Source organism: Octopus sinensis, linkage group LG29 (genome assembly GCF_006345805.1).
Source record: "Octopus sinensis linkage group LG29, ASM634580v1, whole genome shotgun sequence".
Classification (NCBI taxonomy): domain Eukaryota; kingdom Metazoa; phylum Mollusca; class Cephalopoda; order Octopoda; family Octopodidae; genus Octopus; species Octopus sinensis.
The window spans coordinates 14,505,864-14,523,488 of record NC_043025.1 but is presented as its reverse complement, the minus strand read 5'-3'; the positions used below and the strand labels follow the sequence as shown (position 1 = coordinate 14,523,488).

General features: G+C 36.4%; 1 protein-coding gene across 1 annotated transcript in view; it reads right to left on the bottom strand.

Annotated features, from left to right (window-relative positions):
* LOC115226132 (protein CBFA2T3) overlaps positions 1-5,456 on the bottom strand; it is a 116,807-nt gene extending 111,351 nt beyond the window's left edge. Inside the window, exon 1 of the mRNA XM_029797120.2 lies at positions 5,438-5,456. The gene's annotated coding sequence lies outside the window, so the exon portion shown is untranslated. The remainder of the gene's footprint in view (positions 1-5,437) is intronic.
* Between the last annotated feature and the right edge of the window lie 12,169 nt (positions 5,457-17,625).

The window sequence follows — 17,625 nt, the reverse complement described above, 5'->3', positions numbered from 1 at the left end:
AGAGAGACAGTGACAGAGAGAAAGATGGAATGAAAGACAAAGGAAGAGAGGGTGGAGAAAGAACATGAGAGAGAGAGACAAAGATATAGTGAGACGAGAGAGAGAGGGGGACAGACAGAGAATGATGGAATGAAAGAGAGAGAGATAGACAGGCAAGCATGGCTGTGTGGTAAGAAACTTGCTTCCCAATCTCATGGCTCCAGGTTCAGTCCCACTGCGGGACACCTTGGATAAATGACTTCTGCTATAGCCTCAGGCTGACCAAAGCCTTGTGAGTGGATTTGGTAGACAGAAACTGAAAGAAGCCCGTCGTGTGTGTGTGTGTGTGTGTGTGTGTGTGTGTATACGTTTGCGTGTCTGTCTTCCCACCATCTCTTGACAACCAATGTTGGTATGTTTATGTCCCTGTAACCTAGTGGTTCGGCAAAAGAGACCGATAGAATAAGTACTAGGCTTACAAAGAATAAGTTTTGGAGTCGATTTATTCAATTAAGGGCAGTTTAGCCCTAAGTCGGTCTTGCCCTAACACACCTATGATCCATCCTTTTTTCCAGTCTGATAACCCTCTGAGCAAAGATGATCCAGCTGTGACCATCCTTTTTTTTTTATATACAGACATAGTGTACCTAGGACTACATTATCGAATGTGTCTTTCTTTCTTTGTTTAGCCCCAGGTCAGCCCCGATCCAACAGGCCCATGATCAAAGATGTTCCAAATGTGACCATCCCGTCTTTTAATTCAGACATAGTGTATCTAGGACTACATTATATAATGTGCCCTTCCTTGTTGTTTAGCCCCAGGTCAGTCCTGATCCAGACAGACCTATGATCAGAGATGTTCCAGTTGTGACTATATTGTTCCCTGCTCTGGTATAGTCTATCTAAGAGTACAATTTCTAATGTTAATATTATTATTAAAGTCAACAACTTAACTTTGGGTCATTTCTAAATTTCTCGATCAGTTATTGATTCAAGAAATCAATTTCTCTGACATGTTTGTTTTTATTTTTATATTCTATTTGTATATTTATTCATTTATTTATTTATTCTTCAAGAAATTCTTCATCAATCTCAAAGGAGGTCAACCGTTTTTGATTACAGGTCTGCTGGATCAGGACTGACCTGGGGCTAAACAACATCAACAAGGAAGGACACTTTAGATAATGTAGTCCTAGATACACTATGCCTGAATAAAGGACAGGATGGTCACAGCTGGAACATCTTCACATCATAAGTTTGTTTGGTTGTGGTGGTGGTAGTAGTGGTATTTTGGTAAGATATGATTGTTGACATCTGTTGCGCAAAGAGTAACATATGTAAGTCAACAGTGTATATATATGTGTGTGTGTATATGTATGTGTGAGTATATATATGTGCATGTGTGTGTGTGCATATATAGTAACTTTGTAAGCTAGGAATGTACAAATTGCTGCAGAGACACTCATATGTGCACGTGTGTGTGTGTGTGTGTGTGTGTGTGTGTGTGTGTGTGTGTGTGTATTCTTTTATTCTTTTTCTCGTTTACTTGTTTCAGTTATTTGACTGCGGCCATGCTGGAGCACCGCCTTTAGTCAAGCAAATCGACCCCAGGACTTATTCTTTGTAAGCCTAGTACTTACTCTATCAGTCTCTTTTGCTGAACTGCTAAGTTACGGGGAAGTAAACACACCAGCATCGGTTGTCAAGCAATGGTGGGGAGGACAAACACGCACATATACATATATACGATGGACTTCATACAGTTTCCGTCTACCAAATCCATTCAAAAGGCTTTGGTCGGCCCAAGGCTATAGTAGAAGACACTTGCTCAAGGTGCCACACAGTGGGACTGATGCCTGAGCCATGTGATCAGTAAGCGATGGCAGAGGAACAAATACAGACTCACACACACATATATATATATATATATATATATATATATTAAGTTGGTGCTCCAGCATGGCCACAGTCAGATGACTGAGATGACTAAAAGAATATATAGGCGCTGGAGTGGCTGTGTGGTAAGTACCTTGTTTCCCAACCATATTGTTTCAGGTTCAGTCCCACTGCGTGACACCTTGGGCAAGTGTCTTCTTATATAGCCTCAGGCCAACCAAAGCCTTGTGAGTGGATTTGGTAAACGGAAACTGAAAGAAGCCCGTCGTGTGTGTGTATGTGTATTTGTGGCTGTGTCTGTGTTTGTTCCTCTAACATTGCTTGACAACCGATGCTGGTGTGTTTTTGTTCCAGTTGCCGGACGGTTTGGCAAAAGAGACCAATAAAGTACCAGGCTTACAAAGAATAAGTCCTGGGGTCGATTTCTTTGACTAAAAAACCCCTTCAGGTGGTGCTCCAGCATGGCTGCAATCAGATGTGAAACAAGTAAAAAAATAAAAGAATACAGTCTTAAAAGTGATGCTAAAACAGACAACGGCCACAGACAACAGTTGTTGAAATTTTAATTTTTATTTAACAGCCTATACATACATACATTATATATATATATATATATATTCACACACATATACATATATATCATCATCGTATAACGTCCGTTTTCCATGCTAGCATGGGTTGGATGGTTTGACTGGGGCCTTGGAAGCCAGAGGCTGCACAATGCTCCAGTCTGATCTGGCAGTATTTCTACAGCTGGATGCCCTTCCTAATGCCATATATATATATACACACACATATTCCTTGCAAATTACTTGGTGACCCTGTCAGTGCAGGTGCCACTTAAAAGCCTCCAGTTGACATTGCAAAGTGGGTAGCATCTGGAAGGGCATCCAGCTGTAAAAACCATTCCAAAATAGTCTTCACCTGTGCGGTGCCATGTAAAAAGCACTCAGTCCACTCTGAAGGGAGGTTGGTGTTATGAAGAGCATCCAGCTGTAAAGACCTTGCCAAAACGGACAGAGTAGCCTGGGGGTAGTCTTCTATCTGGCTGGCTCCTGTCAACCATTCTACCCAAGCGTGCATGGAAGACAGATGATAAACAATGATGATGATGATGTAGACATGGGATCTGGCACTTTGCTCTCAACACTTTTGTCTAAAGATACTTTGGTTTAAAAGCATTTTCATATAAAGACAAAAAGGATTATCAACCCTTTTGTTACCATATTTCTTCTGTTGAGATGCTCTGTGTTTCTTTCAATTCATTTTAAATATAACAAAGAATTTAGTAAAATAACTTAGTTATCATTCAGCCAGTGTTAGGAACATAAATTGCGACTAAGGTTTGGTGGAAGATTTTATTTTAAAACTTTCGAAAACAAGACATTTGTACTCAAAGCCAGAGCCGGTTTCAGCAGAGTTGGTGCCACATAAAAAGCACTGGTGATGATGCCACGTAAAAACCACTGGTGATGGTACCACGTAAAACGCACCGGTGATAGTGCCACATAAAAAGCACTGGTGATGGTACCACATAAAAACCACTGGTGATGGTACCACATAAAAACCACTGGTGATGGTACCACATAAAAACCACTGGTGGTGGTGCCATGTGAAAAGCACCCATGCTGATGCAACATAAAAAGCACTGGTAATGGTCCCATGTAAAAAGCAGTGGTGATGGCACCACATAAAAGGCATCCAGCCCACTCTGTGAAGTGGTTGACATTAAGAAGGGCATCCAGCCGTAGAAACCATGCCAAAACAGAATGCGTCTGGTCTTGGTGAAACCATCCAACCCATGCCAGCATGGAAAGCAGACATTAAATGATGACGACGAGTGATTGCCTCCTCATGTCAGATGATAAGCGTCTCCCATTCAGCCTGGTCGCTCTGATTCACATATACCTTCGCATCTGCTTTGCGTATACTCATATACACACCGGTTAAACTAAAGCGTTAAACCCGGTCAAAAAAACAAAAAGAAAATGTGTGTAAGAGGCGTAAAACAACTTCCTCTAAACGAATATGACAAAAAAAATGCACACTCGCGAAAGGGGGGGGGGCCTCGGAACATTCACATCGGGAATTTCCGAAAGCCTCTCACCCGGGAACAAAAACAAAAACAGTGTAATAGGTGTAAAACAACTTGTTTTACACCTTTTACACAAATTTTTTTTTGACCGGGTTTAACCGGTGTGTATATGCATACACACAGCATATACACTATTTGTCGGTATGTGAGATAGCATAGAAAAATATATTATATGCATACATTACTCATATCCAGAAATGTGTTTATATAATATGAATGTATATAAGTTTATATATAATATGAATGCATATATAGTGATAATATTCGTTCGGGAATGTATTAAATATAAGAATTATATACACGTGAACTAGAGCGTTTGTTGTTACGGTTACGATGTGTATATAAATATATGTGTGTACAGAGGGGAAAATAATTGAGAATGCCTATATATATATATATATATATATTGATGTAAATAGAAGCCGAACATCATATACACAAATATATATATACAGGCACACATCGATACAAATAAAAAGTGTATTAGACAGAGTTGTATGTATATACAAACATACAGGCATATATACGTTTATACATACACACACACATCCAGACATACGTTTGTGTATATATATATACACACATCCAGACACACGTTTGTATATATATACATACTTAAATAGGCGCGCGGATATATATATATATATATATATATATATATATATATATATTATATATATATATCGAGACACATGAAACACAGACAAGAAAAAACGAAAAACGAATGTATATATGCAATATCGATGAGACCATCAGACGCTGTTATACATCGCTGGACACAATGCGCTTCCATGATCATATATATATATAGAGAGAGAGACATAAATATCCATATATGTATATATACACACACACATACATATATACATAAACACATAAGTTCTACATACAGCTATACTCACACACAAACATACATTGATACGTGTATATATATATAGTTTATATACATATATATATATACACACACACATACACAGATATATATATATACATATGTATACACGTACATTTCTTATATACGTATATATCTATATATATGTATATATACACACACACACACACATATATACGTATATACACACTCGTTTCCCAACATACGTATTCATATATATACATGTCTATACACACATATACAACTGTATATAGACATGTCTATATATATATGATTGTATGTATATGCATATATACGTGTATGTGTATATATGTATATATAGTTAATCCAAACATAAAAACACACACACACACACACATATATACACTCATACACACGTATATACACACAATCATACATACATTTATAACACAACAAAAGCGTTTATATTTTGATCGTATAAAGCAACATATATAAAAGTCAACCGTCAGACAAGACACAGAAGGGTTATAGAGCATAATAAGCCAATAAAACCCTTATAATAGGGGTCAAAAGGGCCCCAAAGTGGAGCCCGAGATATTTAAAGGTGTTTTTACCTGAGAAGCCGAGAGTCGGATGTTGAAAAAGAGGAGAAAGTATGGGAAAGCAGCGGCGTCAGGATTTTGAGAGGTAGAGAGAGAATGAGAGACGTTATGGAGGTTATGTGAATGTGCAGGCGGTGGGGAATATGTATGGAAGACTGTAAGGACAAACAATAATAGTGGCGCTCTTGCAGCTGTTGTTGAGCTGTCTATGGTGGTGGTGGTGGTGGTGGTAGAGGTTGTGCTAGTGATAGAGGTGGCTGTGGTGATGCACCGGGGGGGATGGGGCGCACATTTTGTGTTTGTGCATGTGCGTATGGAGATCTGCATATAGGCGCAAGAGTGGCTGTGTGGTAAGTAGCTTGCTAACCAACCACATGGTTCCGGGTTCAGTCCTACTGCGTGGCACCTTGGGCAAGTGTCTTCTGCTATAGCCCTGGGCCGACCAATGCCTTGTGAGTGGATTTGGTAGACGGAAACTGAAAGAAGCCCGTCGTCTATATGTATATATATGTGTGTGTTTGTGTGTGTGGTGTGTGTGTGTGTGTGTGTGTGTTTGTGTGTGTGTATGTGTGTGGGTGCCTGTGTATTTGAAAGGTGTGTCAATGGAAAAGAGAAGGGAAGAAAGAAAGAAAGAAGAGAGGAAGAAGAAATAACTTTGTTGACATCTATACTGCTATTCAGTCCTTTCAATCCAATGTTTGATTCCTATGCTGGTATGAGTTGGAGAATCTGGATGAAAGATTGATTTTATTTATGTATATGTACATATGTGTAGAACTCTGTGTGTGTGTGTGTGTATTTAATACAATTTACTTTACAAAATTGGTCCTTCATCTAGTACAAATTATTATAGAAGTAATTTCAGCCATTCAGTTTGGCAGAGAACTTTATTAGGAAGTATTTTCCCATATTTTTCCTGAGGGAGGTGCCATATGTATGAATATATACATAAATATATGTATATTTTTTCAATGTGTACAAATAACAAGGTAAAAATAAATAAATAGTTACCAGGGTCGCAAAAATTCATATAAGTATCAATGACATTACAACCTACTTATAAAGGTAGAAATACCAGGGTTAAGTGAAATGTTTTTGTCCCACATGGATAAATTGAATAATAACTGTGTTTGATTCCATTTCTTAATTTATACATATATATATATATATATTATATATATATATATATACATACATATATATATATATGACAGGCTTCTTTCATTTTCTGTCTACAAAATCCACTCACATGGCTTTGGTCAGCTCGAGGCTATAGTAAAAGACACTTGCTCAAATTGCCACGCAGTGGGACTGAACCCAGAACCATGTGGTTTGTAAGCAAGCTACACTATTTATATAATATATATATATATATATATATATATATATATATAAAATATTATTAGAGACAAAACCACTATTTTGCAAAACAAACAAGGAAAGACTTAATCAATACATAAAATTTTAATAATAGTCAAAAAAACCGCCACTACAATTGTTTCTTGTCTTGATCGACAATCTTCAGGTGGACTTCCAATAAGTCAGTTTCAAATTATGAAAATTATGAAAACTTCATAATTTGAAACTGACTTATTGGAAGTCCACCTGAAGATTGTCGATCAAGACAAGAAACAATTGTAGTGGCGGTTTTTTTTACTATTTATTAAAATTTTATGTATTGATTAAGTCTTTCCTTGTTTGTTTTGCAAAATAGTGGTTTTGTCTCTAATAATATTTTATAATATTTTACTATAAAATTGGATTTAATCCTAAATCTGATTTTTTTCCCTGTAAATTTGGATTTATTCCCTAATATTTATTATTATATATATATATATATATATATATATATATATATATATAGGCCTAGCTGCCTAACTCAGCTCCTACAACACTATGACTGGGTGCTGAAACAACTGCTCAACCACTCAAATGTGGAAGTGATATATCTCGACTTTGCAAAGGCCTTTGATAAAGTCGATCATGGAATGATATGTCACAAACTGTGTGATCGTGGCATAGTTGGAAAATTGGGAGAATGGCTTCATGACTTTCTGAAGGATAGAAGTCAGGTGGTAGTAGCCAATGGGACCACTTCCATTAACACGCAAATAGTGAGCGGCGTTCCGCAGGGCACTGTTTTGGGACCACTACTGTTCATAATGGCCCTCTCAGACATGCCCTCAGCCACGCAGAGAGCCACGATCACAAGTTATGCAGATGATACAAAAGTTTCACAGGTAATACAGAACCCTGAAGACACTATGCACCTGCAATGTGAGCTGGACAAAATATACAAGTGGGCTGAAAAGAATAGCATGCAGTTCAATGCTGAAAAGTTTCAAGCTTTATGCTATAAGCATGCAAAACTAAATGCAAGACCCAATAAATACACTGAACCTGGAGGGATTGCAATCCCAGGGGCACAATCAGTGCGAGACCTGGGTATTTACATGTGTAATGATGCAACCTTTCATGTGCATGTTGCTAAATTGGCAATGAAATGTAGGCGGCTGACCGGATGGATTCTTAGAGCTTTTAGAACAAGAGACCAGGAAACCATGATGGTCCTCTGGAGGACACATGTCCTAAGCCACTTTGACTATTGCTCTCAGCTATGGTCACCATCTAGTGTCAAGTTAATCACAGAACTTGAGGCAATCCAACGAAGCTACACGAAGAAGATAGCCTCTGTGCAGTATATAAGCTATTGGGAAAGACTCAAGAGATTAAGACTCTATTCCTTAGAGCGTAGGCGAGAAAGATATGCCATTATATACATCTCGAAGATACTGGAAGGACTTGTCCCAAACTTTGGCATCGAGAGTTAAACAAATGCCAGAACTGGGCACCACTGCATAGTGCCAAGGACTCCAAATTTGCCATCAAGATGTAGGACAAGATACTGTGATAGCCTGGGCTTCAGAGGTTCACAGCTCTTCAATATCCTCCCGAAGAACCTGAGAGACCTGCATGGGGTGGATGTAGGTGTCTTTAAAATAAAGCTGGACCTCTTCCTGTCAGGTGTCCCAGATGAACCAACTTCACGGCAGGAGGTGCAGATGAGGGCAGCTGCATCAAACTCTCATGCACCAAATGTCAATTGCTAAAAAGCATTCGTGGAGTAAAATCATGTAGCAACACCGAATGGCGGTGCCCCAGCATGGCCACAGCTCGTGAGCTGAAACTAGATAAAATGAAAAAAAAATGAAAAAATATATACATACTTGCTATCTTTTATTCTTTCAACTTTTCTTTAACTTTAGCTGCTTCATTATTCAATGAAGAACATTGCTTTAATCACAGGATTGTAATGGATCTGTGAGAAAAGGCGTTCCAGCCATGACCATTTTGTCTTATTCTTTTCTAGAAGTAATGAATTCCTAAGCGAACATTATAAAATAATATAAACTTCCTTTATTTTTTTTCCCTGAAGACGGAAATTTCATTTTCCTTTTTGTCAGGAAGATTTGGCTGCCCTTTCTAGCAACGCGAGCGACCAAGTAAAGGCTCTGTCGTTGCCTCGTATCGTTCCCTTCGTCACTTGTTTAGTCCCGAGTTGGAATTGATTGAACAGATTTGATCAAAGGTGTCTTTCTACGTGTATGACACAGGATAGAGGTTTTTCTATTCTGTATAAAAAAAAAATGTTTGGCTACTTTTTCTCGCATGCAAGCACATACAGGCTCCATCGTTGGTCTGTCTCAGTAATAACTTTGTTGTTATCTAGCCTCAAATCAATCCTGACACAGCAAACATAGGTTGCAAAAAAACATTTCTGATTGGTGGACCCAGAAGTTGTCCACAAAGAGCAACAGTAATTGTTTTTGGCTGAGTTCTCGTCATTGATTGGTTAAAATTACTAAAATTTCGACAAGTTTGACGCAAAATAACTTCTAAATACAAAATTTTGTCAAAAATGTTTTGAGTGAACCCTTTTCTATTTGACACAGTCTACCAGTATCCGAAGTTTCAAAGTGTTTAGTTAAAAAACAAATTAATTAAAATATCTGTAGATCAGATTGAACAGAGCTCTTTCCCCCGTCGCCATTAGTAAGCTTCACTCTGTCGCTCGGAGTCTCCAATCTTACTTTTCTATCCGACGTTTAATTCACGTAAATACTTAACATATCAACAAATTGTCTTCATCCAGTTTATGTAGAGAGTTCTTTACTGAATTTCTGTGAAAAATATTTAAGTATTAGCCTTTTGAATAAAGCAGCAGTGAAGAGGCATCGGAAACTCTGAACCGGGTTAGTGTGTTCGGAGGCCCTGTTTACATCGGAGACCAACATTGAAACGTAAGTACTTGCTTTTAATTTTTGTTTTGTAAGCACATTCGAATTTTATTTGTATTAAGATATTTGCTATGTTCATATTGTGATACAAAGAAAACAAAAAGTCTCCACCGTATTTTATTCTCCTTTCTTATCCCCAAATATTGCGAGAATTCTCCCTGTTGTGTCTCTCTATTTTACAATCCCTGAACAGGACACTCTATCCTCAAACTGACTGAATACATAGATCCATATATATATATATATACATAGATCCATATATATATATATATATATAAATATATATATATATATATTTGCTATTCTACCGAATATTTACGTTTTATCTATTATTTTACATTTTACGTAATTATCGTTATCTGTTTTGTCTTATATTTACTCTTTCTCTAATATGTAATTTTCTAGATGTGTAACTTAATTTTTCATTACTGAATTGATAAAATGTGGGGAGTTTTCTAATCTATCTATATATATATATACACATACAGAGGTTGGACAAAATAATGGAAACACCTTAAAATTTCCAGTTCTTGGAATGATGCTGGTGGAGTATATCGACTCCTTACTTGTTTTGCTAAAATGCACCATAAATGTTCAATAATATTGAGATCTGGGGACTGTGGTGGCCAGATAAGATGTCCATCTTCGCTAGAATGTTCCCTGTGCCATTCAGTAACAACTTTAGCTGTGTGAATTGGTGCATTATCATCCTGAAAGATTATGTTCCCCTCCGGAAACATTTCCGCAACAATAGGATGAATGTGATCAGATAAAATGCTTAAATAGTCTTCACTATCAATTCTGCCATGAAGGGAAACCACTGGGCCGGCGGATTTCCAAGATATAACTCCGTCCCTAGATCATCACAGATCGTCTTCTATGTTTAACAGTTGGAAGAAGGCAGTCTGGGTCAAATGCTTCTCTTGGCTGTCTCCACACGTATACTCGGCCGGTGGTCGGAAATAAAGTAAAGGATGACTCATCCGAGAAAATAACATTCTTCCACTGCTCTGGGGAGCAATTCTGTAGGTTTTTACTCCGATCTAAACGCTTTGCAACGTTTGTTTTTGAAAGTAGTGATTTTCAGATTGCAGCCCTCCCGTGAAACCCGGCTTTGTGCAGCTCCCAGTGAACAGTTTTTGTGGAAACTGGGTTCTCGAGGTGGTCATTAAGCTCTGCAGTAATTTTGGGAGTTGTACTTTTGTGATCCTTTCTAACAATTCACGTAGGAATCTGACGGTCCCTATCTGAAAGTTTCGGTTTTCTTCCGGAGTTTTGTTTTGATGAGGAGGTTTTTCCCTCTTTCTCAAAGACTGTCATTACTTTCGAGATAGTACTTCTTGATATACCAAACATTTCGGCTGTTTTCGTTACGCTAGCGCCTGCCATACGAGCACCAACAATTTGACCACTTTGAAAGTCCGATACATCTGCCATTTTAATGAATTTTAATTACCTTTTCTGATGATATCTGAAGAGAAATAGCAGTTTTAGCAAAACATATTAAGCAACACTAATAATAAATCAAAAACATCAAAATAAACAAGCTTTTGACGGTTTTATAGATATTTCAAAATTATGATGCTATGATGCTAGGTGTTTCCATTATTTTGTCCAACCCGTGTATGTGTGTGTGTGTGTGTGTATTACTTATTGAATTTATTTATCAATATGGTTGTACAGAGGGTAAATGTATTTGAAAGTTGTGGTTTCTTTGGTATGTTTGTTCCCAAACAGCATTTATTTTAGCGCCGTTGACACCATTGGATTAAATTGTACTGCTCAGGTGTCAAAATCATAACAATATCCGTGGAGCAGCTGATGATGAAGGTAAGTTTGATTCTTGGTGTGGCTTTTTTGTATATGTGGAATATTATCATTGGATTCTTGGAATAGTATTATAACACCTTTTGATATATATATATATATATGGATCTTATGTATGTATAATATAATATTCGGGAGTATAACTCCAAACTTACAGGGAAAAATTCAATTTGGTATTAAATCAAATTTCACAATATAAATATATAATATATATATAAATTAGAGAAAAATCATATATTTTATTTTTTCTTTATGATTTGGTTTATATCTATCATTGTTTGAATTACATAATAGCGGTTTTTCTCTAATTTATATACATATATATATATATATATATATACTAGCATTAAAGACCCGTCGTTGCCGGGTCATAGTGCTAGTGCATGTATATATATGTATATATATATGTGTACATATTACATGTCCATCCATATATATACATCTACACATAAAATGCAAAATACAAAGTTATATCTTGATATCGCTAGTGATAACAATACTCAAAATATATAACAGACTGGAATTGTTAGCCCGTCTCTTGTAATTTCGATCAATTGTATCTTGTCCTCCCTCTTGTATAGAAGTGTGGCTACAATCCAGCCTACCTCTACTTCTTGGGGGGCATTATTAATTTTTTTCCAGCACGTCCTACATCCCAGATATAAAGGTAAAAATAAAATATTTCGAGTCGAGTACTCCCTTGCACGCTCCGTTGACTCGAACCTTGCTTCTATTGTGGCAAATTTTACCGCCTCTGATTAGATATCTTTCATAGTCGCACCAAGACACTTTGTGTTCAAATCTTCTTTTTTCTCTACATTGTATACTTTATAGACAATAGTCTTTTCTTTAATTTAATTTTTTATTATCCATCTGGACTATTCCATTTCTGAATGCTAATTTCATTTTTAATTTAATTCCCATTCATGTGAAACCACTTATTCAAGTTCAACTCATTGATGCAATTTTATACCAATTGCTATTTTTACTTTTGTTATGTTACAATTATATTATACTTTAGTTTGATTTTAATTATTACTTACTACATATAATTCAATTGTTATTATTATTTTTATTGTTAAAGTGAAAGTATCTGACATAAAATAGAGAAATATTTTTGTTTCACTTTTAACACGTAATACTGAAATAGTGGAGAAGATATGATATTGCTATGATATTTTTTTTTGCCCATGAAACTACATGGACCCTAAGTAACGCATGCGTAAAATTTGAATGAAATTGGTTGTGTAGTTCTCAAGTTTTAGGGAAACACACAGACAGACAGACAGACAGACATTCTTAGTTTTATATATATATAGATATAGATGTTCCGGAGGCCTGGAATTGGAACAGCTGTAAAGGAACCTTGTCAATTTTTTAATTAATCTATATCTATAAAACAGTCCTTGGACGAAAATTGTGTGCACATTTTGGTTTGACAGTTAATGGTGGCCAAACCGAGGCTAGGATCGAGCTGAAAATTGGCAGGGATACTAAATGCATGGTGAGGATGAGACCTGTGATGGGTAAAATTTGCAAGCTATAAAGATGTGGTTGCTATGGCAAAAAGAGTGATTTTTTATCGATTCAAGGGGGCACAGAGCTTCTCTAGGTTTGTGCAATTGGCTTTTAATGCCCAGCGGCATACACTGCAGGCTGTTGTGCTTAATAAACATACATTTGTCACAAAATTCCGGCTAGGAAATGATATTTTATTGTGAAAAAACGAGTGCTTTTTGCCCTCATTTTCTATTTAATCTTTTTATAAAAGTGAAAGAATTTTGTCTATTTATTTCTACTGTCCACTTACGATGGTGATTCAGTTGACTAGGAAAACTATATGTGATGAATATCCAATACCAAACTATCTTAATCTACATATTGAAACTGCATTAAACTTTGGCAAGCTTACCTTTACCTATTCTGAGTTACTTGAAAGGTGATGTTCCCTTCCCTCTCTTCTGATTGTTGATACCTTTTTTTTTTACCTTTGATACCGTTGTTTCATTTTAAGGATGCTTCTTTACCCAGCCATTATGATATTTCGACTGCTGTCCATTGTTTCAAATAGGTTTTAGCATTGTCATTCTGGCCTTTTCTAAACACTCACATATGACTCGTCCCAAAAAATCAACCTTTAAAGCTATACAAATCTTTCAGAAAGCTCCATACCAATTTTACTTTATGCAGCATCCGCTGTTAGTTTATGTGCACACTATGTGGGAAGATAGAATAAAGTGACTTTTGTTAGCTTTTCTCTCCGGAAAAAATAGCTCCCTTTGCTGTTGAAAAAAATAAACTCGCAGAGGGGAAGTTTCAACATCTTCCTTCAATTTCTTTACACCATTTATGTGGCTGTTTCTGACAAGAAATTTCACTTTCATCTAAAACAACCATAATCTACTCCCAAAACACTTCAGTACCTCTACTTTACATCGCTTGCAAACTTACATGTTCTATGATAATCAAAGTGCAACGACCTCCACAATAACCAGCCTTCAATTTGATTTTCCGTTCCTAGGTTAATCGGAAACAGATTGCCATGCTTACACATAAACCTTCTCGGTAATTAAATTATTTTTGCGAAAAAAATACCACGGAAGCAACCTAAACCGTCCGAAGGACAGGTGCGTTTGCTAGTAAATAATACATATATACATATATATACAACGGGCTTCTTTCAGTTTCCATCTACCAAATTCACTCACAAGGCTTTGGTTGGCCCGAGGCTATGGTAGAAGACATTTGCCCAAAGTGCCATGCAGTGGGACTGAACCTAGAACCATGTGGTTGGTAAGCAAACTACTTACCACACATCCACTCCTGCATCTTGTTCATTTTTTCTAAAATTTCCATTGCTTCTTGCAAGGATTAGAATTGTTTGCTTAGAAGAAGCTTTTCTTTTTTTTGTGTCTGCTATGAATTTCTTGGTAACACACAAGAAGCATTTGTTATAGTTGCAGAAACTTTTGCTCTTTGTTCAAAATTTAGATCTTGTGTTTGAAAAACCAAAACTCGTAAACATGAGGCCTTGTAAAGCAGAACCTCGTAAAGTGAGGTATATATAAATGTATGCATGCATGGATACAGTCGTACGTATGTGTGTGGGAAGAAGTAAAGTGTAGCCCATCGCTTTCAAACTAATTAAATTAAGATGTGTGCTAATTACGTGATTATAAAAATGACGACATTTTTATTCTATTGAAACAGCTGTAGAGCACAGTTAGTTTATGAGCTATATATAAAGTTTAGACTTTTGCATCATAGTATACATTTGTGAATGAATTTAATGCATTTTCAACCATTTTGTATTATTTTTAACTTGTAGATACACACACACACACAATTATATATATATTTATTTATTTACATCCACACACTCATACATGTATACACTTTAATACATACATACACACACACACACACACATATGTATCGAACTATTTTATTACTTTCGATTTTTCATATAAACCTATTAAAGTCATTTTACTGCTATATATTTCAGGATTTTTTTTTCTTATAAATGTTTTATAAAGTATTTTAAAATCGTTTTGCTATTTATATCTTTCAAATTTCCATATAAACATTTTAACAACGATTATATATTTTAAAATTATTTCGCTGTTTATAAATTATGATTTTTTACCAATAAATATTTTAAAGTTATTAAATATTTTAAAATTGATTTCCTTTATACATACATACATACATACATAGATACATAGATACATACATATATATATATATTAGATTTCCTGATAAATTCATTTGTTTTTGTTCTTTTCTTCCATTTATTTTCATCCTTATTTTTTATCAACTGTTTTCACATACCAGTCAATAATACATTCTCCTTCATTGTTCACAACTTCTTGCTACCGTTCCAATAGCCTGTCGATGCCTTAATGGTAGAAATCAATGGGTCTTCCGTCAAAGAAAAGCCAGGGCCGTCTTAAAGCACAACTGAGCCCAGAGGCGTGACTGGATTCAGAAGTTAGCGAGAGCGTGCACGTAAAAAAAGGTGCCGTGATACATATAAAATATTCTTTAACTCATTTCTCTTATAGTACGTGAAATATTTTATTAGTTATAATAAATGTAATTCTATATATATCAGGGGCATATATTCTGGGTATGTTAGGAGTGTGCTGCACACCCATTGTAAATGGTAAATTCATTGTAATGAGTAAAGTTAGCCTTACTCATTAATTTAATCACAAATCATAATGGAAAACTTTTGTTATATTCCTGCGTGAAATTTGGTGGTGTGTGTCCTGAAATAACACTACACACCTCACAGTGCATCGACTCGTAATATGGTACCGGGCGAATCATAAGAAAATGGGAGAACAGCAAAAACAATTAATGACGGAGGGTGTGCAACAGCTTTGACAGCATGGTCACGTTTAAATTGATTTTAAATTTGTAAAGTAATTTTTTTCTGTTACAATATCATTATAGAACTTTAATTTTAATTTGTTTTCAAAGCTAATAATATAGTGGTTCAATTTGCTGCTGGGTCATTTCGCCAGTAGTGACCAAGCCAAACATGACTCTTTACTTACCACACAGCCCCCCCCCCTCCCCATAAAGAAAATTATTTTTTTCAATTGCATGGACTAAAATTGGAGGGGGATGGGATAATCTACATACAGTTAGATTTTAACAGTTATTTTTTCAAAGCTATGATGGAAATGACAAAGAAGAATATTCGGCATATTTTGCTTTAAGAGTTCAATAAAGGCAACAACAAAATTGAAAGTGCGAGGAATATTAATGCAGTGTATGGGGATCAGACAATAAGCATAAGCCAGTGTCAATGGTGGTTCCAGAAATTCTGAGTTGGAAACTATAGCCTAGAAGATGAGCCTCATCCTGGATGATCTGTAGAGCTTGATGAGGATGTCTGGCAAACCCTGGTGGAACAAAATACCATCATAACTGTTGAGGAACTAGCAGAGAAGCTTGGATTTAGTAATTCAACCATTCATTGGCACCTGCATGCAATCGGAAAAGTTGGCAAATTAGGTCAATGGGTTCACCACAAACCTTCCATGTTTAATTGCATGCAGAGAGTGAATGTGAGCCCTTCTTTGGTGTCACGTCTTATGAATGAACCCTTTTTGGACTAAATAGTGACTGGTGATAGGAAATGGGTTCTCAATAAAAATGTCAAGCGTCAAAGACAGTGGGTAGATCTTCACCCATGTAAGGTATATGAAAGGTTTAGTCCACTTTGAACTTTTAAACCTAAACCAAAGAATAACAAAGGAGATCTACTGTGAGCAGCTTGAGCGGCTTACATCACTGCTAGAAGGAAAACAACCATCTTTGGTTTCAAGGCGAAAGGTGTTCTTCCATCAGGATAATGTTCGGCCACATACAGTGAGGATGACATTCCAAAGGCCGGAGCAGTTTGAATGGGAGACGATGCACCACCCGCCATATTTGCTGGACATGGCCCCATCTGATTATCATTTATTGTACAGTCATCAAAATCATTTGAATGGAATAAATATGAATTCTGTAGATGAGATTAGAACACTACTACAGGAGTATTTTTCATCACAGGCAAGTGAATACTGGAAGAGGGGCCTTGCAAGTCTACCAGATAGATGGAAGAGTATTGCAGAAAATGAAGGAGAGTGTATTTTAGATGAGAAAAAAGGACTTTGTTTATTTTAATTTTGAAAAATAAGAGGTATAATAAAACCGCATTATTTATGGGATGACTGAAAAATATAGATATATATGCTCATTTACTCTTTTGCTCGTTTAGGTTATTTGACTGCGGCCATGCTGAAGCACAGGCTTTAGTCGAGCAAATCAACCCCAGGACTTATTCTTTGTAAGCCTAGTACTTATTCTATCGGTCTCTTTTGCAGAACTGCTAAGTTACTGGGACGTAAACACACCAGCATCGGTTGTCAAGCGATGTTGGGGGGACAAACACAGACACACAAACACACACACACACATATACATATAGACGACGGGCTTCTTTCAGTTTCTGTCTACCAAATACACTCAGAAGGCTTTGGTCAGCCCGAGGCTATAGTAGAAGACACTTGCCAAAGG